We start from the raw sequence: 24,069 nt of genomic DNA, 5'->3' as shown, positions 1-24,069 counted from the left end.
TGTAATTATTAGAAGTGGGGAAACTGGCTGCTGGGACTCAAACAGGAAGTGGGGGGAAGAGTTGAGGAGGCAGAGTGAGAGTTACAGAGCGTGCAGCAGCAGCTTGGTGAAGAGGTTTCTACTTTAAAAATAAAGTCCTGTTGAAGTTTGTTAGTACCTTGCCTGGTTGATACAACAATTATCTATCCTTTTCTTAATGATTCCCAACATTCTGGTAGCTTTTTCAACTGCTGCTGCGGTGGATATTTTCAGAGAATTATCCCAAATGACTCATGCAGAAAGGTAGAGTGTTCAACTGAGCTAGCTTATTTCAATAGAAACCCCCCCCCCCCCACAATACCATGGCAGACAGTGTAACACCACTTAGATTGTCTGAGTATGTCAAATTGTAACACAGGAGAGTTTGGGGGCACTTGAAACTCTTTGGGTCTCTTTTTCGTGATCTTTAAAATACTGATATTTACAGTAGCTACTGCAAAGGGAGCTGTGAGGCCTAACTAAAGTAAAGTAAAGGGCTAAACAAATATGAAGTGTTACCATGGCAGAAGTTGGACCAAAACTCAGGAGATCTGTGTGCACTCTTCTACTCCAGGGGGCCTTTTGGAAAGGACCATTACTATCCCTACTTCCTCACACATTAGCTTAATCTAAACTTGTAAATGTAAAATACTTCACAGTGCCCCATATGTTCAAAGCCTCCATAGATGGAGCAGAAAAGCCTGACAGCAAAATCTACTGCAAATCTACATTTCCAACATCCTAAGATTTAGATCAAGCAAAAATCAAAGGCTGGAATCTGAAGACAGAAAAAGTCAAACTAGTTATGAGGGGCCAGATGTTTTTAGATGTATAAATGTGCAAATAAGTATCTAGTGGGATTTATAAATGTGCCTGTGTGAGTTAGGTGCCAAATTCTCCTTGAAAGTCATGGAGGTAGACACCTAACTCACATATGCAATTTTGTAATCCCATTAGGCACCTCCCTGCATCTAAATACTGCAAACGTGGTCCTGCGTGCAAATTTTAACAGTGAAGGTAATTAATCACTGGAACTGTTTACCAAGGGATGTGGTGGATTCTCCCCCACAAGAAGTCTAAATTTAGGCTGGACACCTTTCGTCACGCTGGAGTCAAACAATGATCATAATGGTCACTACAGATCTTAAAACCTATGAAGTAAAGGGATGTAACAGATCCGCCTCACACACATGCAGTAACTTTCAACACTCATAACTTAAAGCACCGGATAAATTTCTTTCAACCGCCATACACTCTGCAAAACAAGCCAAGGTTCAACAAAACAAGTTCATCTGCTGAGTTATACATGCATAGGTGATACCATATAGGAATGCTGATGAGAGAGAAAAAGAGGAAAAAAGGGAAAAAAAGGATGACTGAATGGATTTTTGCTGAAACTTTCCACATACATAAAAACGCACATGTGGCCTGATGCCCAGGAATGAAAACCTTTTAACCCAAAAAAAATTTGTTGGCTAATGTTACATGAAGCTGAAAAGGTTTCTAACGGAAGCTGCTTTTCAGCCTTACGTGTTGCAGCTAGTATGGCTTCTTCTACAAGTCTTCTCTTATTATCATCCTTGGTGTAAACCTCTGATGTACACAAAATTTAGTCAGTTTACTCATCTTTTCCAATATACTATGGAGGCACACACAAGGGTCACTTGCTCATTCATTCACCTTTAAAACTGTTTTAGGCATTTTTAATTTACCAATATTAATTTAATATTTCTGAAATTTCTTAATTACTTTTAATTTCTACATATGTTCCACAAAATGGCAGGCCAGTCTTTCACTCTATGTGCTACCTGAAATATTTTGAAAATATAATTATACAAATAGACTCCTGCAGGAATCCCCCTTTGCCCAGTAATTAACATAAACCTTAATTCACCAACTAAAATATATATATCGGATCTTTGACCCCAATTCAAGAAAGCATCTATATTCAGGAAAGGTTTCTAAGCATAAATTTAAAGTTAAACATATGCTTAAATGCTTTCTTGAATTAAGGATTTAATGATTTACCAAAGTCCTCCCATGCTCTCTCAACTCAGCAAAACAAATGTGCCTTGCAGCATGGCCTAAAGACTGATAAAGTAGTCTCAAATACTGGTGCAAGATGAGGAGTTTGGGCCTGAAGCTAGACAAAAAGAAAATTCCAACCCCCAAAGGACTGAATCTTGTCCATAACCAGCAGGGCTGGCTCCAGGCACCAGCCGAGCAAGCTCGTGCTTGGTGCAGCAGTTTCTACAGGGCAGCATTCCGCCCAATCCTAGGGCGGCACGGACGCTTTTTTTTTTGGTTCGCCGATCTGGCCATCCTGTAGGGGGCGGCAGTGCGGAGGAGAGGAGTATCCTGCTGGGAGCGGGCTGCGCGCTCCGTCTGCCGGTGCCAGGTCTGCAGCAAGCCCAGCAGCCCGTGTTCTCCCTTCCCGTCAACCAGAGGTGGCATGGAGCTTGCCCGGCAGGCAGCCCAGCAGTTGGGGCCGCATGGCGAGCGCCCTGCTGAAGCTCTGGCCGCCCTCATTCTCTCCCTCCCCACTACTCCCTTCCCCACCCCTCCACTGCCTGGGGCACGTCTGCAGCGCAGAAAGCCCCCCTGCACCCTGGCTCCGGCTGCGCCGCAGTGGGGGGGTTTCCCCTGGCTTTGCCGCTCCAGCTGCACCTTTTTTTTTTTTGGCATTTGGGGTGGCAAAAAAGCCAGAGCCTGCCCTGATAACCAGGAACAATCTACAGGAGTTCTTTACATGCATATGTCCATATACTAGTATTAGCTGGTCCAAGAGAGCTATTTTAAATCTGACACTGACAGGGTAATACAACTTAACTAGTGTCCTTTGCAAATCTGGTCTAAAATACTAATTAAAATACATCACCAGCAACTAACAACCATTTGTTCTTTCAGGTCAGTGCTCCTCCTCCTCCTATTTAATTAACTTGGTATCAATGCAAAGAGACAAGATTTACAAACGCTGGACACAATTACAGTACTGGAAAGCTCAAGAAATTTAGGAATATCCACCTGCAAAGTAAGACACTGCATCAACTGAGTGAGGGATTATCAATCCCAGATATAAATTGCTAATCTGAAGAAGATAAAGTGACTGAGGGAAACTAAATTGGGGGAGGGAGGAAGAGGAGGAGAGGGGAAGTAATGTTTTCTAATGATATAATTGTTCTGAAGCCCTTTTCCCAAATGACCAAACAATCCTACGCACAATTTGAGGATCCACCATTTTATGCTCCTTTTGTATCCTCTGCTCTTCTCCCAGTCAAAAAGGTATGTACCAGACTCCTCTGAAGCCAGACATTAAAGTCTTGCTGGGAATCTGTAAGCAACATTATCAAATTGGAAGAAGGTGGCTGATGAACTAGTGTATAAATAGCTCCAGAGGTGACAATACGAGCAACATTAGATAATAATGAGCAAAGCAATGCAGCTGCAAATACTAATGTAGGATTCTTATGTCCTATGTACAATTTAGTCCAGTGGTCGGCAACCTTTCAGAAGTGGTGTGCCGAGTCTTCATTTAGTCACTCTAATTCCAGGTTTCGTGTGCCAGTAATACATTTTAACGTTTTTAGAAGATCTCTTTCTATAAGTCTATAATATATAACTAAACTATTCTTGTATGTAAAGTAAATAAGGTTTTTAAAATGTTTAAGAAGCTTCATTTAAAATTAAATTAAAATGCAGAGCCACCCAGACCGATGGCCAGGATCCGGGCAGTGTGAGTGCCACTGAAAATCAGCTTGCATGCCGCCTTCAGCACCCGTGCCATAGGTTGCCTACCCCGATCTAGTCTAGTTCTCCTTACTCAGCATTAGCAAAAACAACTATAATACGGAGTTTAGTTTGTGGCTTCAAAATACAAAAAGGACACAGGAGTAATAATTTTTACAGGGTTCCTGAAAGGACAGACTAGTAGAATGGGCTATGTTCAATATGAAAAAGGGGGAAAAGAAAAGAAAAAAGGAAATATTGACTTTCAGTGGCTGCAGCAATCAAAAGAGGATTTGTAATCAGCGTTTGATTAGATTTGCTATAGATAGAACAAGATATGGAAATTAGCAGGGAAGAGAAACACATTTATTTAAATGCCTGGAATTTCAAAAGAACCAAATACATTTTGAAAGGGACAAATGCCCATTCTCATGTCTGAAACTGGGTTCATATCAGAGGAAGTGTAGAAAATGTAGATTATTGGATCATTTGTATAAAATGTTTGGCTAGCTACAGAAGGCAAAACATAAATTAATTATCTGAAAATCAGTTCCTGTTAGACAATTCATTAGAAGCTTCTCTCACCAAAGAGACCTTTTTAGATGAATTATCTAATTTCCTGACTAGCAAAGGGGAAAGATACCAAATTTCACCCATATTATGTCTGATCTGGATCAAAGCATTAGACCTAGCATTCAGCATACAAGTTTAGTTGGTTAGAAACCCATGGAGTGATACAAAGAACCGTTACATATCACCTGCCTTCACAAGGACAGCAACAAAGAGGCAATAATCCATGGCCAGACACTGTACCTGAACAGTTTTACCACCTGTCCTTCCTTGCACTAACACCTTTAGCTCAAACAGTACAGTTTTTGCATTTAGACCAAAAGTCCATGTTCAGTCCCAGATGACGACTCATTACAGTAGAATCTTTCCTCCCCAAAACATTTTACATATTGCATGGACAACGGTCATTCACCCACCTCTGATATGGAACACAGCACTGCCACTCTACACAACTGTTCAGGAAAGGAGAGAGAGACTACCATATATAGTAAGAACCCTGTATTTTGGTATTTGCAAGCAAGTTGGTGAGTGGGCTGAGTTTATTAACCAGTGGTATAACCACAGTAGGAAACATATTTGAAGTGGGGGCTTCAGTGCTATTACCAACAGCAAAGTGTTATCACAATCAATTTGTATTTTTGTTCTTGACAGAGGAGAAAGCCAACCAGGTTCATTCCATATAGGTATGGTGATCCTTGAAGTGGTTTCCCCTATTACAAGCCATGTTTAGTCACAAATCACAATCTGAGAAGCATTTAACATAATCTTAATTTAGTGAAGAAATTTACCACTATAATAATGATTTAAGGGTCATGAAAAATTCTACTAAGTTAGACCATCCCTCCCACATCTCATCATATAAGAGATCAAACCAAATACATGTTGACAGCCTGAAAGCAGAGAGTACTATTCCACTACCTTGCCTCTTCTGTTCAGTAGAAACAGAGCGATCCTTCAGGAAAGTGTCTTACAAGAATACTACAATAAGTCAGAATTGATTATCACTTCCTAAGAATAATGCTAATTTCCCCAAGAGCTTTAAAAAGAGATCAACAGGCAATTTTAATGAGTGACAATTTTTTGGCAGGTTGCCCATTTCCACAAGTATATATTTTTTTAAATGTTTGCTTCAGCAGGCAAAGCCATGGTACAGAATAAAAGAGGACAGCAAAGGCATTGCTCACAGTAAGCAGTTAGCTTTACCTCCTACCTGCAGGAGCAGAAACTTGACGTTCTGTGACTGTGTTAAGCAAACCTAACTATTCTACTTTGCTGTTCATTAAAAATCTTATCCACAAGAAAATGTTTGCCTGTTTTTTTTGTTTGTTTTGTTTTGTTTTTTGATGTGAAGGGATTAAATGTAGAATAGTAAAGAATAAACAAATCTTGAAAGTTAGCTGTATGCAAAACACCAGGTGACCAAGACTCATAGGTACTGAGAACAGATGAGACATATTAGGTCATACAATCCACCCCTCAAATTTTGTCTGGGCAGGTTTTGAAGCTTCAACAATTTCCCTTGGAAACATTTCTAATGTCCACGCTAAATTTTCATCATAGAAAGAAGATGAGAGTGTGGGGCAATTGGAGAATAGAAGCCAGAGCCAGGGTCAGGAGGGGCATGTTAGCTACCAAAGCAGGAAAAAGCAAGCTTTCACCAAGATAAGAATAAAAATCTGAAGTCCTAGAGCTCAATTTCCAGCCAAGCTATAATCCACGATCTATTTGTTTACACATGCACCAATATGATCTGGGACACAAGCAAACAACTGTGTGCGCAGAGGTGAGAATTTCAACACAAAAAACCATGAGAACATCAGGGATTTTTTGCAGGTGCAAATTCAAACAACTTCATGTGCAAGTGTCAGCATTGATGCAGGTAAGAGGTGGTCAGGGCTGATAGGAGCTTAGCATAAACAGGGTTTAACCAACAGATTTTACACAAAATCATATGAAAAACAAAACTCCGTGGGACTGCAACCCAGACCCCTAGCAACTGGAAATGCAATCTTGGCCCCATTGAAGTTAATGGCAAAACTTCCATCAACTTCAATGGGGCCAGGATTTCACCCTTTTGTGGAGCTGTGATCCTCAAAAACTTATTTACCCACTACTGCCATGGAAGCCAGTTTTACGGTGTTTCTTGTGTGTCTTCTAAATGTCTGACTGGACCTTCAGATCCTAGCCCTAATTCACTATTCCCCTGCCACCTGGAAGTCAGATGAGAAAGTTAACTCCTTGTCTCCTTATGCATTTCTGTACAAGGATGAAATTTACCAGTGTGCAGAGGGCCACCACAAAGGATAGGAAGCACTAAAAACACACTTGAACCCTTAAATAGTGAGTCAGCAGGGGATAGGCTTTGCACTGGCCCTCTGAGCAGTGAGATCAGGAAAGTTTACATGTGCTTCAGGTAATTATCCTGTACTCAAGTATGCAAGCAATTTTGTCACAACAACATATTCATCATGGATACCTTTCTACCTAATCATCACTGAGAGACCATCCTTTGGACACGCCTCCAAGCTGCTGGCTCCTGCTCTGATTCTGCCATTTGTTTCTGTGTTTTGTAATTAAACATAATATGCCAATGCTTTCTAGTTTTAAAAGTCATCTGTTGCTGTCTGTAGATTCAGGACATGAGAAGGTGAGGTTGCTATGGAAATATACACAGTCATTTTACACAGTAAAAGCACATTCTGCAATTTTCAGGAAGTAATTCATGGAACATAAGGCAACATTTTACCCTTTTTTAAAAAAAAAATACTAGGGCTGTCAAATTAAAAGTTTTCAGTGGAAAAGAAAATTAGTTTGTCATTTGTCCAGCAACTGAATGAATTTAATTTAGAACCACTGCAAATTAATGTAATGCAGGGGTTCCCAAACTTCAGTGCGCCATGGCCCCCTTCTGACAACAAAAAGTACTAGCTGCTTCACAAGGGGGCCTGTAACCTGAGCTCCAGCACCAGGGCTGAAGACATCAGGCTTTGGCCTTGGCCTTAGGCCCTAGCAAGTCTAACGACAGCCCTGGTGACCCCATTAAAATGGGGTCCAGACCCACAGTTTGAGAACCACTGATGTAATGCAAGCTTTATACACCATATTTTAAATTGGTTCTTCCTATCCAGCACAGAAAGTAATTTGAGCTCCTACAGAATAATAGTATTCCTGGATGGATAAGGTTTTTGTGATCCATATATGGTAGATCCATCTATATTTTCCTTTGTATGTTTGTTTTTCTCTTCTGGTATGTACCCAGCTGTCCATTCTACAATTCAACATTAATAACCCACTGCATAAATATTAAATTCCTTTAATAGCCATTCCTTTTGTTACCTTGGGACCTGATCCTCTAAATCTTACACACATATGTAACTGTCCTCATCTAAGTGCTCACACTGAATTCCACAGGACTACTTGTGGGAGTAAAATTATTCATATGTTTGAAATGGGATCACTGAATAGACATTTAGCATCTGACTTATCTATATTATCTTTTTTCCTGACACCTTCTAAACCCTATCACTCTTGCAAGATGAGGCCTGCAATTCTGACCAGTATTCAAGCAGAGCCTCACTGTGCCATTATGCAGTGACAATCTTTTCTAATTTGTGCTCCTTCCTCTGTTTCAACAGATTCATGGTTTTGTTTGGTTTTACTTTCCTAAATGATACCCTGGGACTATTATGGTGCTAATTCCATAGATAAGATTGTCACTAGCTTTCCATCAGCAGCTTGATTTTAAACACAAAACCCACACCCAACTTCCTCAAAACAAACAACTTTGCCACCCTAATTTTTTCAGGTGTGATGTCTTGCGATCATTGTAATTTTTTGTAATTTTTGTAACCTTGTAATTTTTTCAGGTGTGATGTCAGAAGATCATTTAGGCATCCATGGGATTTGGAAGAAATGAGAGTTTGAAAAGTGAGGGTTTTTTCCCTACTTTGAGGGGGGGGAGTCTTTATTTTTGGACTTGCATCACACACACAAAATATAGTTTGGTCCATTATCCCTGAATTTGATTTGTATCCTGGCCCTACTGCATGAACCGTGATGTGGGGAAGAGAATCCATGGACAGCTGCTACATGCCAAGTAAAAAGGGTTATGACAAAACGAATGAGGAACAGCATTCTCCAGTTTTAAATGCCAGATTAATTTTGCATCCAGCAGGCAGCACTTATGAATTCCACCTTTATTAATTTATTTTCAATCTGGCACTACATGATTGATTCTGTGGCTGGTTCCACAGCAACAATCCATTTTTATCTAGACCACTGTTACTTGGTGATGCTATAACCGTCCTGTATAAAGCAGTGTAGTCTCATGAAATCCAATACATTATATACCAATGCTGTGTTTCTGCATTGAAAATTTCTGTAAAATGGTGAGCACCCTCAACTCTCATTGAAATCAGTCTCAGCACCTTCAGAAATTGGTCCCAAAGGGACTGATCCAAAGTATTTCCAGTAATATCAGTGGACTTTGGAAGAGGCTAAAGGAGCACAAAGATCAGTGAAACCAAAAGAAATGGATTCATTTGTTATGATAAAGGAACTAAAATGAAGTCACTCTTTCAACCCTTGAGCTAGAAGGAACTACAGTTAAGCTGTTCTGCAACGGTTAGCAGTGAAACAGGTAAGTGTGTTACCCACCTCTTGTTCCTCACAGCCATGAAGAAGACCTTCCAGAAACAGGGGGAGAGGGGAAAGCAACATATTACATCAAAAGTAAATGCCCAAGTTCCAACTGTTCCAAACATGGAGTGAATTACTGGAAGGTGATGAGTCATGCAGAGGACCTGGATAACTTCAAGAACAGGAATTTAAAGTGGTTGCTGTTGCATGTCAGTCCAAGAGGGGAAAACCACACAATTCTCAGGCCTGGTCTACACTGCGGGGGCAGGGGGAGGTGTACGATACGCAGCTACAGGAATACCGTAGCTGAAGTCAACGTATCTTATTTTGACTTACCTCCCATCCTCACAGCGCAGGACTGACAGCAGCGGCTCCCCCGTCGACTCTGCTACTGCCGCTCGCTTTGGAGTAGTTCTGGAGTTGATGGGAGTGCGTTCGGGGATCGATATATCATGTCTAGACGAGATGCGCAATACCGATCCCCAATAAATCGATCTCTACCCACCGATACAATGGGTAGTCTAGACATACCCTTACAGGGATTGGAACTTAAGTACTGATCATCCCATAGGAATTGTGCAGGCAGAACCTTATGCATGTGAAAGTCCCATGTGTCTAGCTCCCAAATTAGTCTTTTGAAAGAGTTCCATAGGTTTCCTTTGAGAAAGGGGACTGAAGGTCACATATAGAGCGATCACTTTGTGAAAAGTCCACCCAAGGGTGATGGTGTTTTTGTCTTATCATTTTTCTGTGTGAGTTCATTCAAGTGCGTAGTGATTGTCTTGTTTCACACACACCATTGATATTGAGGCATTTAGGGTACTGGATGAGGAACATCACGTGCTGGGATAGACATGTGTAGGACCCACTGATCTTGAAAGACGAGGGGTTTTGGGGGGGGAGGTGTTGACCATCATAGCTGTGGAGATATGTCTGTAGGTTTTGCATATGTTATGGCAGGGTCTTGTGCCATTCTGAGTTGTTGGGTCCCGGTCTTTGGGGGTCTTACTTCCAATGATGAGCTTGGCAAAGTTGGTGGGTTGTTTGAAGGCCAGAAAAAGGGGGTGAGCAGGCCAGAGGAAAGGGGTGGGTAAAATTTATTTCAGGATATGGTCCCCATCAAATATGGGTTGTAATTGTTTGATGATACGCCGTACAGGACCCACCATAGTGTGCTGAGTGACAAGTAGGGGTCTGTGGTAGGAGTGGGGATTTTCACCTGTACTGAAGCAGGTTCTCTCAGAGTATTTGGGTGGCCCTTTCCATAAGGTGATCTACTTCCAAGATGGGGTGTCCTCGTTTGATGAAGGCGGTTTTAACTGTGTAAAAGGTATGGTGGAAATCTGTGAGGGAGTTTAGGTTGTTTGACCAGAGGATGAAAAGGTCATTGATGTAGCTCAGGTATGGTCATTGTTTCTGTGATGCCTTTGTCCAGAAATTCTTCCTTAAGGTGCCAAACGAAGAGGCCAACATTCTGGGGAGCCATGGCGGTTCCTATGGTTTGGGCAAAAAGTGTTTGTTGTTGAATGTAAAATGGTTATTGTTGAGGATGAAATGAATGTTTGATAATGTGTTTGGGGTGGGATATATCAGGTGCTGGGCAACAGTCAATGAAGAATCAGGCCTAACATATTTAAATGCCAACAAGAAGAGATTATCTTGATATACAACAACCTTTCATACAATGTGCAGACAATATGGAAAGCAACCTTCCAGAAAGGCTGAACTCTCCTCACAATGCCCTTCATCCTCTAGCATTGTTGATAGCTTCAAGAAAATATTTCTGCTATTTCTGCTATTCTTAGCAACTACACCATCTTGGATTCCAGAAACACTGTGCAAGAATAAAAACAAAACAAAACACTAATATGTATTATAGGTGCCTGACTTGAGCTTTGGGTCCTATCTAATTCTTCATTTCATATTCCACTTCCTACCTTTTTCTTCCTGTCACACACTTTAAATAATGAAGCTACTGAAGTCCCCATTTGAGAAGGCTTCATATGTAGCTTATAGTACTTGTATAGTATTTAGTACATCTATAAACCTGTATAGACACATTTTTAAAAACCAGTAACATCTTCCCACCCCATCCCACCAAAAAAAAAAAAAAAAAGGAGACACCACCACTAATAGGGAAAGTTTAGCTATTTGTAGAGATGTTGCCACTGTGCCTACTGTCCTCTCAACTTCAGAAGTGTCATTAAAGCAGTATTTCACTGTTCTCTCTTCAGTTTTCTTTATCTCTAAGGGATATTTTTCTAGTTAATCAGTGTGAGTATGATCCAAAGCCCACTGAAGTCAATAAAAGTCATTTCAATGATGTTAATAAGCTATGGACCAGGTCCTAGATTAGTATTATAATCCAATAAAACAAATTTACGGTGAGAAACCAAATTGATATACCATTCATACACACTTTAAAAGTACATTCTTGAAACATTCTTAACTTTGTTGCATGTTTCAGAATCAGGTTTACCAACCCAACCCTGGGAAGGCTTCATTCAGGAGCCCACCCTATAGTACATAGTCACTTGCCAATTTGATTAAGGTGACTGATGGAAATGCAAGATGGGACTAACTAGCTGTTTTTATGATGGGTTTGGTAATGAGACATTCAGCTCTAGGCCTATCCTTATTTACTACAGAAAAAGCAAAGATGTTGCTCATGAAAAAGGTGTGGAGGAAATGCAATCTGCCCTACCTAGCATAGAGCAGAGTGATCTCCATAGTATGCCAGTCCTGCTCTGCAGGTTAGTGTTGAGGTGGAACGGGACCACCACCTTGCTTCCTCACTGCCTCTTTTGGAGGGACTTGTTAGTATTTCCTGTACATTCTAGAGCTCAGAGACTGCTACTGTGAGTAGCCAATGAGTAGCTGGGTAGCATAGGTGACTGAGGGATGTAAAGCTTTTTGCTCAGCCCTACATGGCTGCATTGGGTCCACTCAAAACGTATGTCTTGCTTCCTCAGAACCGTGATGATGGCATTGAGCATTCTATCCTGCTAATACTAATCACCAGATGTTTTTAAATATTCTCCCCATCCTGGCCCACCCCTCTCCCCCAACACACACAAAGATACAATCTTAGCTGCTCTGAACACTCCTCGCTGCTATGCACAAACCACAGCACATTTTTCTTCAGTGAAAGAAGTATTTCCAGCTAATGAAAAGGAGAGCACTACTGCTCACCAGCTAACAAGTAGCCTGTGGGGAGCTAGACTTGAAAACAATATTTAGTCTAAGAATTCGAAGCCTGTAAATGTGGTGCAGCACTTTAATAACCTCCTGGTATCAATTCTGAAGGCAGCTCTTTTGCCCCACATTCCCAGACAAAGGAACAATGCTGAGATGGTCACTGGCTTTGGAGCGGGTGTCTGGTGAGAATCCATAGACTCATCAACAAGATTGAGGTAGCTTAGGTGAGGAACAGTCGCAATGATGCTTGAGAGCACCCCAAGTTAGCTCTGGTTCAACTGTAATACGCTGCCCTCTGGCACTGGCCAGTCCTCTCATGCTTCAAGAAGCGCAAAAATTGTGAATAATAAGACCTAGCTCTTATATAGTGCTTTTCATCAACAGATCTCCAAGTCAGATGCATCTTGATCAGGTGCTAACTGTGCAATGCTTCCTCAACCTAACAACCAACTTTGTTGTAAGCTTTTGTTCTCCTCCTATCATGGCTTTAGCTTGCATATTGGAGGTGCATACATCCAAGACTGCAAAATTATCTTCCTTATTTTTCAAGTCACATTCTGTGCCAGATCCTCAGGGTTGATGGAGCTATATTGGGCGCGCCTGAGGGGATGGGGCCAGAGGTGGCTTCCTGCCACCTTTCCACCTGCACCAGCCTGGGGGAAACCAGGGAAAAATTTGTCCGCTATGCAAGTTTTGCACAGATGCTGAAAACATGCCTATAACCAAGTTAGATATAGTAATACAGAATGAGACATCAGCAAAATGTTCCAAGTGACCATGTATAGATGACTTCCTGAGATGTACAGGGAACTGGAACTCCTATAGGAGAGACCCATGTGCTTTTTTTTTTTTTATTTGATATGACAGAATGCCAGAGGAGACGCACACCCAGATGGCTCACACAGAGATACAGAAATTTAACAAAACGTAGTTAGTTCCATTCTTTTATAAAAGGCTGTCCCCAAAACTGGCAATGGTAACACGGAGACAAACAGGCAGCAATGTGACAAAATGCTCAATTCACTGTTCGAGTACTGTGCTCCCTCATATCTCCTCAGCACCAGAGCAGAACTGCAAAGTCACCTTCCACTAATTAGAAATGGCCACAAGTGATACAGTGCAATTCAGCTGAATAGCATCCAAATGTGATTTGGAAACTGCTCTAAATTTCCAGCTTGATAAAATATTGGAGCATCTTGTATAGCGATGGCACCTCAGATGCTAACCACTTATCCCAAGAGCTGCCTATGAAAGACTGGAACTCCCTCTGGAGGCTTAGCCCATCTTGATAATGCTTCCTTCATGATACCTTAAAGCATCTTGTCTCTTTTTCCTGGCACCATGTAGGTCGCGAAGCAACCCGTGTACATTAAATTCCATCATTGGCTCTGGCTTTTTAATTTAAGCTGTGAGGTTCTACTTAAAAAAAAAAATTAAAATTTAAGTACATATGAACTGTATGCCAAGTGCAGACCTGGTGTAAGTTCAAGCACCTACTCTAGTGACATTAGCAGAGATGATTACACTAGGTCTGGATCTGACCCAATGATTTTAAAGTCTGAGATAAGATGATTGCCCATGCTATTTTATGGCATGACTGATTAGGACATGAAATACTTTTATAGCCTTTCCTCTCACTCCACCAAACTGGTCCAAAAAAGATAAATATCCTGGCATATTGCTTTAGGGAACCAATCTTTCTCTCAGGCACAATTGCAGTATTCCCTATGCTTCTGACCAGGAGGGCAGGAACATTGCCTCCTTCAAGGCTGATGTCAATGTTACTCCATATATTATCTGCCAAGAGAGGCTTGTCTAGCAGGTGGTTGCCACTTTCCTCTTTAGATTATCTCTTCTGTTAACAGAATGATCTTCACAAGCATTCTCTGAAAAGAGAAGGCTCTTAATTTTAACCTTTCAACATGCCATCCTTCCAAAACAAAGCAGTACTGGTTAATTCAAAGTTTACAGCCAAAAAGGTGTCAGTTATTGCTCAACAAGCAATACCATGCCACGGATTTTTAAGCCAGAAATCTCCTTTGACTTGAGAGGGAGTTCAGCTTTAAAAAAAAACAATGACATAATATGGCCCAATGTTTTTATACCTTCATTTTCTTGGGATATGCAAGTAGCTAGCTTCAAAAATTATTCTTGCTCTACTCATTTTACCAGTGCATAATTTTATTCTGATTGATGCTTAATTGTTAGAACTGAAAAGAAAAGCCTATGTCACAGTCAAACACAATGGGCCAAATCCTCCTAATATTTACTCCTCCATCCCCAATGCAATTTCAGTGAAGTCAGTAAAGCTGTACAGGTGTAACTAAGGGAAGAATTTGTGCCCTTAGGTCTGTTTAACCTCCACGAAGAAGTGGACATAAAGAAAATAAACACAAAACAAAGGAAATCCTGTTTCCCAGAGTAAGACAGTTATGAGTATATCTGTTCAATATTTACCAACCGTAGAATAAAATATTACAAGATGATATCATCTAGTTATGGACTGCACGGGGTTAATTCTAAAAGTGCATTAGAAAAATGTAACCTATGTGCAGAAAGTACTGAAGTCTGTACATCTAGTAAGAACATGTTGCACTCACTCCACAAGAATGCAAGATTGCAACAGTTTACTATCCCTTTGAGAACTGCAACATATTTCACATTAAGTATTAACAATGTATTAAACAGCATTGCAGACCATGGCACAGTCTCCACAAGTTTGCACAATCATATGCTATATAGTAAAAAATTTACAAAAAGTTGAAAGGGCCTTCAGTGACTTCAGCTATTTGGGGATATGCAATTTAGAGCTTAAGTCAGACCATTTTACTCTGCTGTCCACTTTGGGACCAAGAACTACAAGAGCTTTAAGCAGAGGTGGGCAAACTACAGCCTGGGGGCCGCATCCGGCCCACCAGACGTTTTAATCCACCCCTTGAGCTCCCACTGGGGATCAGGATCCAGAGCTTGCCCCGCTCCGGCACTCCAGGTGGAGAGAGGGGTGGGGAGCTTGCCCCGCTCCAGGCGACTCCTAGAAGCAGCAGCATGTCCCCCCTCCGCTCCTATGCATAGAGGCAGCCAGGGGGCTCTGCACCCTGCCCCCACCCCAAGCGCCAGCCCTGCAGCTCCCACTGGCTGGGAACTGCAGCCAATGGGAGCTACCGGGCAGTGCCTGCGGACAGGGCAGCGCCTCCGCATAAGAGCCAGAGGGGGGACATGCCGCTGCTTCTGGGAGCTGCTTGGGTAAGTGCTGCCTGGATCCTGCCCCCCATTTCCCCTCCCATGCCCCAGCCCCGATCCCCCTCCCGCCCTCCAAACCCCTCGGTCCCAGCCTGGAGCACCCTCCTGCACCCTCAACCCCACCCTAGAGCTCTCACCCCCTCCCACACCCCAACCCCCGATTTCATGGGCATTCATGGCCCACCATACAATTTCCATACCCAGATGTAGCCCTTGAACCAAAAAGTTTGCCCACCTCCGGCTTTAAGGGATGCTAGGGAAATCTAGTTTCCTTATTAAATATGTTCCTGCTGCTTCGAGGAATAGAAATCAATTCCACAGTGCTACCTCTGAAAAATCTCCCCACTGAGTTCAGCAGCTTAATTTGCAGTTACACCTCTTCCAACCTCCCCAAAAAAATCATTATAGCTCCTAACACATTATGGCAAAGTCCAAAAGAGAGCAAGCACTAGCTGTAGGGGAGCAGGTCCTCAAATGGTGCAAGCTGGAAGAGCTCCATGGAGCTATGATGATGTACATTAGATGTAGATCTGGCCCATGATTACTGAACTTCTAATTAGCTAGGGTGACCAGATGTCCCATTTTTAAAGGGACAGTCCCCTTTTGGGGGACATTTTCTTATATAGGCACCTATTACCTCCTCACCCCTGTCCCATTTTTTCACAGTTGCTATCTGGTAACCCTATAATTAGCCCATCTACAGACAGCCTGCTGGAACTTTGGCAATCACACTTAGCCAAACTTTGGCAAACCCTCCACAGAAAGGTAGCATGGGGTTGGAAAGCAGTTGCATCAGAGAAAAGCAAGGTCCTAATTGGCTGGACACATGTTGAGGAGCCAGGGCATTCCATTACCAATTACTGCACTAACGGAAAGAACCAGTGAACAGTTGAGCTGCCAGAATTTTATTGACACTGGTCATTCTTCCCACTACTACTGGCCATAATACTTAAACACGCCACATATGCGCCAACGAGTCCTGTGGCACCTTACAGACTAACAAGCCAGCATATGAGGGCTTGGGAGGCTCATTCAAGTGGAAGGGGGATCCTCTGGTGGCAAAGACCTGGAGTTGAGGCTCTTATGCCAGTCTCTTTCCCTGCTGCCAGCATACCAGGCGACAGGAAACATGGTCAAAGACAAGGAGAGCAGCATGTTTTTTGTTTGTTTTTTTTTTCCAGTTCCTAGCAATTCAAATAGGGCCTAATGCAAAGTCCACTGAAAACAGCGGAAACATACTCATTGGCTTCCATGGACTTCAGATCAAGTCCAAACCTCAGTAATTCATAGTGGGCCTCTCGGGCACTAATGCAAAACAGTAAGTCTACTGCAATAAAAATAGATTTGGGCATATTTATTCCCATGTTGTTCTCAGTTTTGAACATGTTAAGATTATTCTGAATTTAAATTCTGGTTTTCAAAGAGGTTCAGTATTTATTGGACATATTTTCCTGCATTTTATAAAGTCAAGATGTGCAGGATTATTACTGAATACAATTGCCTGTGGTGAATGTTGCAACAAATATATTGCTACAGTAATTCCACTTTTACTACTGAGAAACTTCAAAGAAAGAAAAACTTCTTGTAAATTCCTTTTTTCTCTTTGGTAGGCCATTGCTCTTCAGCCTGAATTTAGTATTTCCCTCTTCTCTGCTTTAAAAGAGTGGTGAGCCGTTCTCTAAATAACCCACAGTCTCCTTTGCCTTTACCACAGGCTGCTTACTCCAAATTTAGTGCGCTGTAAACTTAGGAGAAAATTTAAAATTGGTAGACATCTTTAATATTTATTTTGAACCACAGAAGTTTTTTCTAGTGCATTCTAGACCTGTGTTAAAGTTTACAATGAAACCTAAAACTTTTTTCCAATGTCTGGTTTCAAGTTGTGTTACAAGTTTTAAATTAGTCCAAGTTCATCCCTAAAGTTCAAAAACCTTTTGAACACTTCATGGTATTGGACTAAAAAGATGTGAAACTTTGGTTACAGATTAATCTTTGAGGTTTGCAATAAGTAAAATATTGTGCTATTAGCTGGATTTGCATTGTTCTACAAAACAATATTTTAAAACCATGTTTTTGTCCAGCTGTTACTTAAATATTTTGTTTAACTATATGCAAAACTTTTTAAAAGACATATTCAGCTTTGCAAGCTATGGTGGCTGCCAAATTTTAGTATAACTTTCACCATGAGAGAGAGTTGGACTGTGAAATGCTCTTGGCTCAGATTAATTGTCTTCATCATCAGGCAGCCATTTATTTCTCAAATAAAGGTTTTTAAATATATTCTGCTGTGCTGTATATTTTCCAGAAAGTGTCTTTCACATTCCCCTTACAGAAATTGTAAGATAGACTCACATGATTACGGAACAAGTTTGATCCTGACGAGAAGGATTTAGCTTTAAGCTATTATTTACAAAACTATAAAAGCCCATCATCAGTGACACAACCATAGCCTGTGCTATCACCTGTCCTTGGTCAGTTTCTGCGGTTTGGTTTAAAGAGGCTTTTTTCCCCCTAACATTTCAAATTCAGGTCTAAGTCTTGTACACAGTTTTGATGGGACTACTCAGGAAGTAAGCAGCAAGCAATAAGCCTGGTAACATAATAGTAAGTATGACATCTGGTAAGTCACAGTGTGTAGGATACATTCCAATAGGCTGATATACTGAACTGCTCTGTCTTTTACATACCTGGGGGGAAAACTGCAAAAAGGGCTTTTAAGTGTAAAATGTATATTTTCCTCTTTCCCTCCCCCTTGCTTTGTCATTTTTTACAGGGTTTGCATTAAATTTTGCTCCTGGGATATTTTGACTCATTTCCTCAAGAAAATAGGCCTTATTCTTTTCCACTGAACCTGCCAAGTTGGTTCTTTATTTTGGTAAGCTCTCTCTTCTTGCTTTCTCAAGACTGTACTGAGGTATAGTATTAACTGATGTCAGGTCAGGGGGAATTAAACTGCTCTGGATGGAAGGTATTCCAGTGGGATAACTTGTAGGTATGATTCCTTCTGAGAGATCATTACAGGTCAATCTTTCAAAAGTGGACTCTGATTTTGGGTGCCCAATTTAAGATGCCTCAAGCCTGATTTTCAGAGGTGCCTAGTACCCTCAGTTCCAAATGAAATTAATGGGAGCTGCAAGTGTGGCACAAAATCTCTGGAGGTCTCAAGAGAAGCACAAACAGCAATAGGGACTGGGATGGCCTGCTTAAGGGGGCGGCATGTGCTTTCCCTTGCACTAGTCCAGGTTGGCTGGCTGCTGTGGAGGAGAGCAGAGTTACTACCTAGCTCTTCTCCAACTTCCTACATAATTTTTAGCACTGCTCTTGGGGCGTGAGTCCCACTCTCTGTACATAACAGACACCAAATCAACTCCCATAGGAGTCAATGGGAATCATTCTGTTGAATTCAGATTAAGTTGTATCAAGCCCTTGGAATGCAAGAAAAGAGACTGTATGTGGCTCCCACACAGGGGCAGAAACACGAGGAGAAGGGAGGCCCATTGTGTCCTATCTCCCTCCCAGGAGCACTTGACAGTTCTGGGCACAATACTGCCTAGCCCAGTTTGCAGTTCTCCAACTTTATATAGCATTTACAATTCCTCACCAATGTCTGGGAGTGGGAGCTGTGGTTAGTTTGTCAGATATTTCCGGACTTGCATATGCTACTTTGCTATCAAGCCTAACTTTTTGTATCTTAGAGAGGACTGATTCCTGATGTTTGTTACCACCCCGTGAAGATAGCTATTGTTTTAGCAAGCATCAGACTCTTTGTGCAGCCTTTTCTATTATTGTCCAGGGGTGTTTTGACCTCTTTCTATTGCTTTCACTTTTGATCATTCCAAGGTGAATTGATATTTGATCAGATTTGCGAGTGGGGTTATCTTGTTTGTGGCTTGCACCAGCTGTGGTATTCAACATTTCCTTCCACATACCAACAAGTGCAGATGTACAGAACTCTAATATGGTTTGTTCACAGAGTGGATACTTTCAGCCAGACCCATCTTTGTGCAAAGAGCACAAGAGCAAGTGTCAATGAGAAAAAGCAAATGGAGGGCATCTTCCAACAGCCTGTACTGAACTGTACAGAAAATGGCTACAGTTGAGTCCTCATAGATTTAAAGATCCAGTACACAAAACAATAGAATCTTTAGAATTACCTAGCTAAATACACCACCGAAAAGTGAGTCAGACCTCTGGATACAATTACAGCTTTCAGATTTATCCCCAGATTGTCATTTTTTCACTCCCTGAGCCACATTCCCTGCTGGAGCCTATGAGCAAAACTCCATGGAAATAGTCCAAACTGTAGTCTGTACCCATTTACACCAGCAGAGAATTTGACCCTGCATAAATTGCTTTCCATCAGAGTTCCATGTTTCACATTACTTCTCATGAAATCCTTTCAATCAGGTTTGCGTCCTTAAAAAGAAGCTGTCATCAATTGCCCAGCATGTCTGTTTTCTTACTTTGTATATGCATTCAGTTTCAGAACACCACTGCCACCCAAAGTGTGTATTCCAGGCACTGGATTATTAAAGATTGTTCTGACTAGGGGTAAAATTTTCAAAAGTGCCTCAGTGACTTAGGTGCCTACTTCAAATAGGCAGTAAGGAGCTTGAGCCTAACAATGTTGATTGGACTTATGTTCCAAAGTCACTTAGGCACATTAGAAAATTTTACTCGAGAAATAAATTTCTAAGCATTTGACTTAATTCATAGGACTAACAGGACACAGCACAAACTTCATTACCTGAACCTCATCTGTCCAAACTTCCCCGTTATCCCTGTCACAGGCACGTTACGTGACTACCGTTCTGGGGACAGGACCATTTCATAGGTCACTACGGTTCCAAATAAGTGAGGTTTGACTATAATACAGCCGGCTGGATCAGTAAGTGCCTTAGTCCCGCTGTGCTGACAGGCCTTGGGGAAGCAAGCCAGCTGTCTATAACTGGAGGAATGGCCAGCAGCAAAAGCCAGTCCCCTAATTATGTTTAAATTCTGGGTGTCCTGAGGGACCTTTGGATAATAGAGGTAGTACTGCACCTAGGGCAGGCCATTTAAAGAGAACGTTAGAAGAAAGTACAGCACTTTTTGGAGTAAAAAACCGAGCAGAGAAGCACGAGAGGCAGGCAGGGGGCCTCAGGGAAGTGGTGGAGCAGGGACAAGAAGAGAAGCAGTGTGAGTGGGGCCACAGGTTAAGAGCAGGATACGGGAGCAGGACCTCAGGGTGGAGTGTGGGCCAGGTCATCGCCAGAGCACTCTTTTGGCAGCAGCACTCCACAGGCAGCAGGCCAGCAACACGCCTCCAAAGGGAGGTGAGCTACAGTCTGTTTGGGGAGACTTAGCCTATTATAGTCACTGCCCATGATGGTGGGCTATCAGCATCCAAGTTCACTAACCTGTGCCCACACTGCAAAGTGGATGGGTGACCAGTCTAAATGAAAGTGGCACCCAGGCTCCAGTCGGTACCCACAGCTGGGCCCACCAAGATTTAAAGCATCACCAAACTCACGTCAGAGGTTTGTGTGTGTAGATGGTAGTTGTGCGAATCTAGGCCTTAGGGCTAAGGATACAGCTACAAGCCTAGTGGGATTTTCAAAAGCATCTAAGCACCTGACTCCTATTAACTGCTAAAAGTTACACATACATTTAAGTCCCTTGCCAAACTGGATTAGTGTTCTGTTCTCTGTCTGAAAGAAAGACCAAGAGCATCTACCTAGGCCTCCTGTAAAACATGCTATATCAGAAGTGTGACCCTACAGATCCATGTCTTTCTAATGGTCAACCTATTTTAGGTATCACAACTGAAAGAGGGAAGGAAAAGAAATCACTGAAGTGGTGCCAGCAACCCTGAAAGTTAGCGGTGCAATTTTTCCTCCAAAACCTGTTCAGTTCATTATTCTTACAGCACGTAATTAATCAGAACACACATCAGCAAGAGTTTAAATATTCAGGACCTATGTCAAGATACAGAACACCGTCCTCTTAAAGCAGCATAAAGGTATTTTACTTTTATGGCTTTTAGAGATCAGTTAAAATGTTGAGTGAGATTCAGATTTTTGTTTTCCCATTTTAAAGGAAAATATTAATATTTTAGAGCTAGCTACACCATGGTTTTGTTCACACTCATTATATAGCAGGAACAGCAGCTCCTGAGTTTCCATCTCCAACGAAGAGCAATAACCTATACCTTCACAAGCATTACATTAGCTTTAGCTAGATAGATGAAAGAGGAGCTTTTGTTGTTCACCTAGGCACCAGTAATGTTAACTGAACCTTTGTTCATTCAGTGCTCGCACAGCAATGCTATTTTTCTAATGGAGAATGGGCTGCAATTCATGCACCCTGCTCAAGTGAGTTTTAGGTTAAAACATGGAGAAAACATAGTGTGACAATACAATGAAATACAATTGGAAAGAGGTGAAACTATGGGACATGGTAAAGAGGAAGACAAAGCAAGGAAATACACCTGGATTTATTTATACAACACCAAGGTAGAACAGGTCACAAAATAAGAATTAAAGCAAAGATGCAGTGCTTATCAGATGTAAAAAGATTACAAAAAGCACAGGAACCATTGCTCACAGATAATTTTAATTCCTGAGATCCATGTGGAGAGATGCATACGAGTAAGCAGTTATTTTTGTTGAGAATAAAGGTCAATAAAGGTGCAATAAAAAGTGGGGAAACCTTGAATTTGGCATAAACCAATACAGAAGAATACATTTCCATTTCCTGTTAAAGGGAATGGGTAAGTAAGAGATCACAAAATAATTATATTTAGGATATTATGGATGAGAAGTAACAGTAAGTTGTACAATGAAGTTGTACTTTGTTTTAGGGGAGCAAAGATGGAAAAGTTACAGGAGATGGTGGGTAGAATCCCACGAATGAGGCAAAGGAAGGAATACAAAAAAGCAACATATCAATTTGCTGAACAGAGCTGCCTCAGAATGCTGGTACAACTTGAATTAAATGGAACCTAATAGTGGTCCATGTTGGGACACCACATGAATCACGATACAGTAATACCATGAACCCCACATTTATTAGAATTCACAGATGGATGGTAATGTCCAAGTGGATAGAGCCAAAACTACAGAATCCTCATACAAAAAGTAAGAAAGACAGGTTAACTGTAAGTGAGATCAGAACAGGATCTCTCTCCAGCACCAGAAGAGACTGGTATGAGGCATGGGTCATAGTCTACAATGGCCAGGGCCAGGGCCGGCTCCAGGCCCCAGCGCGCCAAGCGCATGCTTGGGGTGGCATGCCGCGGGGGGCGCTCTGCTGGTTGCCAGGAGGGTGGCAAGCGGCTCCGGTGGACCTCCCACAGGCGTCCCTGTGAAGGGTCCGCTGGTCCCTCAGCTCCGGTGGGGCATCCACAGGCACACCTGCGGGAGGTCCACTGGAGCCGCGGGATCAGTGGACCCTCCGCAGGGACGCCTGCGGGAGGTCCACTGGAGCTGCGGGACCGGCGAGCGGCAGAGCACCCCCCGTGGCGTGCCGCTGTGCTTGGAGTGGCGAAATGGCTAGAGCCGGCCCTGGCCAGGGCTTCACTGCTCTGGGGACATGGTCTGCCAAACATGGGGACGGGAGCATGACAGAACCCAATTGGCTAGCTCTGTGTAAAGCACATGCAAAACAGGGGTAAACTCTGCACCTTTGCAAAGGAGAGGAAAGTGCACTGAGTAGCAAATCCTTTATCAACCAACTCAGTCAACCATAAGCAATATTCCCTTACACTGGTACAATGAGTCTTGTACAAGGTGTAGCTGTTGCTTCTTTATTCTGTCCTTTAATCACATAACACTTGCATCAGATGAAGGTAGAATTTTACCTGGAGAGAGAAATAATTAGCATAGCTAAAAATGTGGGAAACTTATTGAGGAAACGATAATGCAGAAAAAGATGCAATGGGGGGAGGGGAGTGCAAAAGCAGTATTGCCACTTCAGCTGTCCAAAAATCATGAATCAAGCCTGCAAAAATATCAAGAGTGGCTTAAAAATCTTAAGAATTTATATATAATTTGGCGTGGTTTAACTGGCGTGGTTTTTTGGTTTTGCACATATTCACATGACTCCAGGCACTGGAGCTTTAAGAAAATCACCAATTGTCAAAAGAGCTCTAGTGGACAATAAAATGGCTGTGACCAAACAGCACAGCACTACTGAATAAAACAAAAAGAATCAGTATCTTGGACTTTGACTAGACAGGAGGCTCTTATATGATGAAAAGAGCCTTTGTTAGATGATGAAAGAAATTGTTACATTTTTGGTGTGATGGCACTAAAAATACTGTTGGAAATGTAGGCCTTTCATTATATAGTTACATAATAAAAGAAAACACTAAAAGATGACACTGAAAACAAAGATGAATTTCAAACAGACACAGGTATAATGGACAAAGGGAATAGAGGCTACAACATACAGAGAGAGACTGATTGGGAGCAAAAAAAGCAATAAATCCTAAGTTTCAGTGAGGGATAGGATTAACATGAAAATACTGTACAAATATTACAGAGCTGTTAATAGGAAGCAGTGGAAGGGAACTGTATGCAATTCAGCACAGCAATTGTTCTCCATGTCTTTGTTTTAGGTAATAAGCTTTGACGTGAGAAGTTGCCTATCTGAATAAGCAACAAGGCAATGGACTGATATGCCGACAGAGGTAGCTGT

General features: G+C 41.9%; 1 protein-coding gene across 3 annotated transcripts in view; it reads right to left on the bottom strand.

Moving 5' to 3' along the window:
- ADAMTS2 (ADAM metallopeptidase with thrombospondin type 1 motif 2) overlaps positions 1-24,069 on the bottom strand; it is a 402,877-nt gene that overhangs the window by 224,615 nt on the left and 154,193 nt on the right. The gene's annotated exons all lie outside the window — the stretch shown is intronic.

This window comes from Gopherus evgoodei, chromosome 8 (assembly GCF_007399415.2).
Source record: "Gopherus evgoodei ecotype Sinaloan lineage chromosome 8, rGopEvg1_v1.p, whole genome shotgun sequence".
NCBI classification, from domain to species: domain Eukaryota; kingdom Metazoa; phylum Chordata; order Testudines; family Testudinidae; genus Gopherus; species Gopherus evgoodei.
This window is presented reverse-complemented; position numbering and strand designations above follow the sequence as displayed.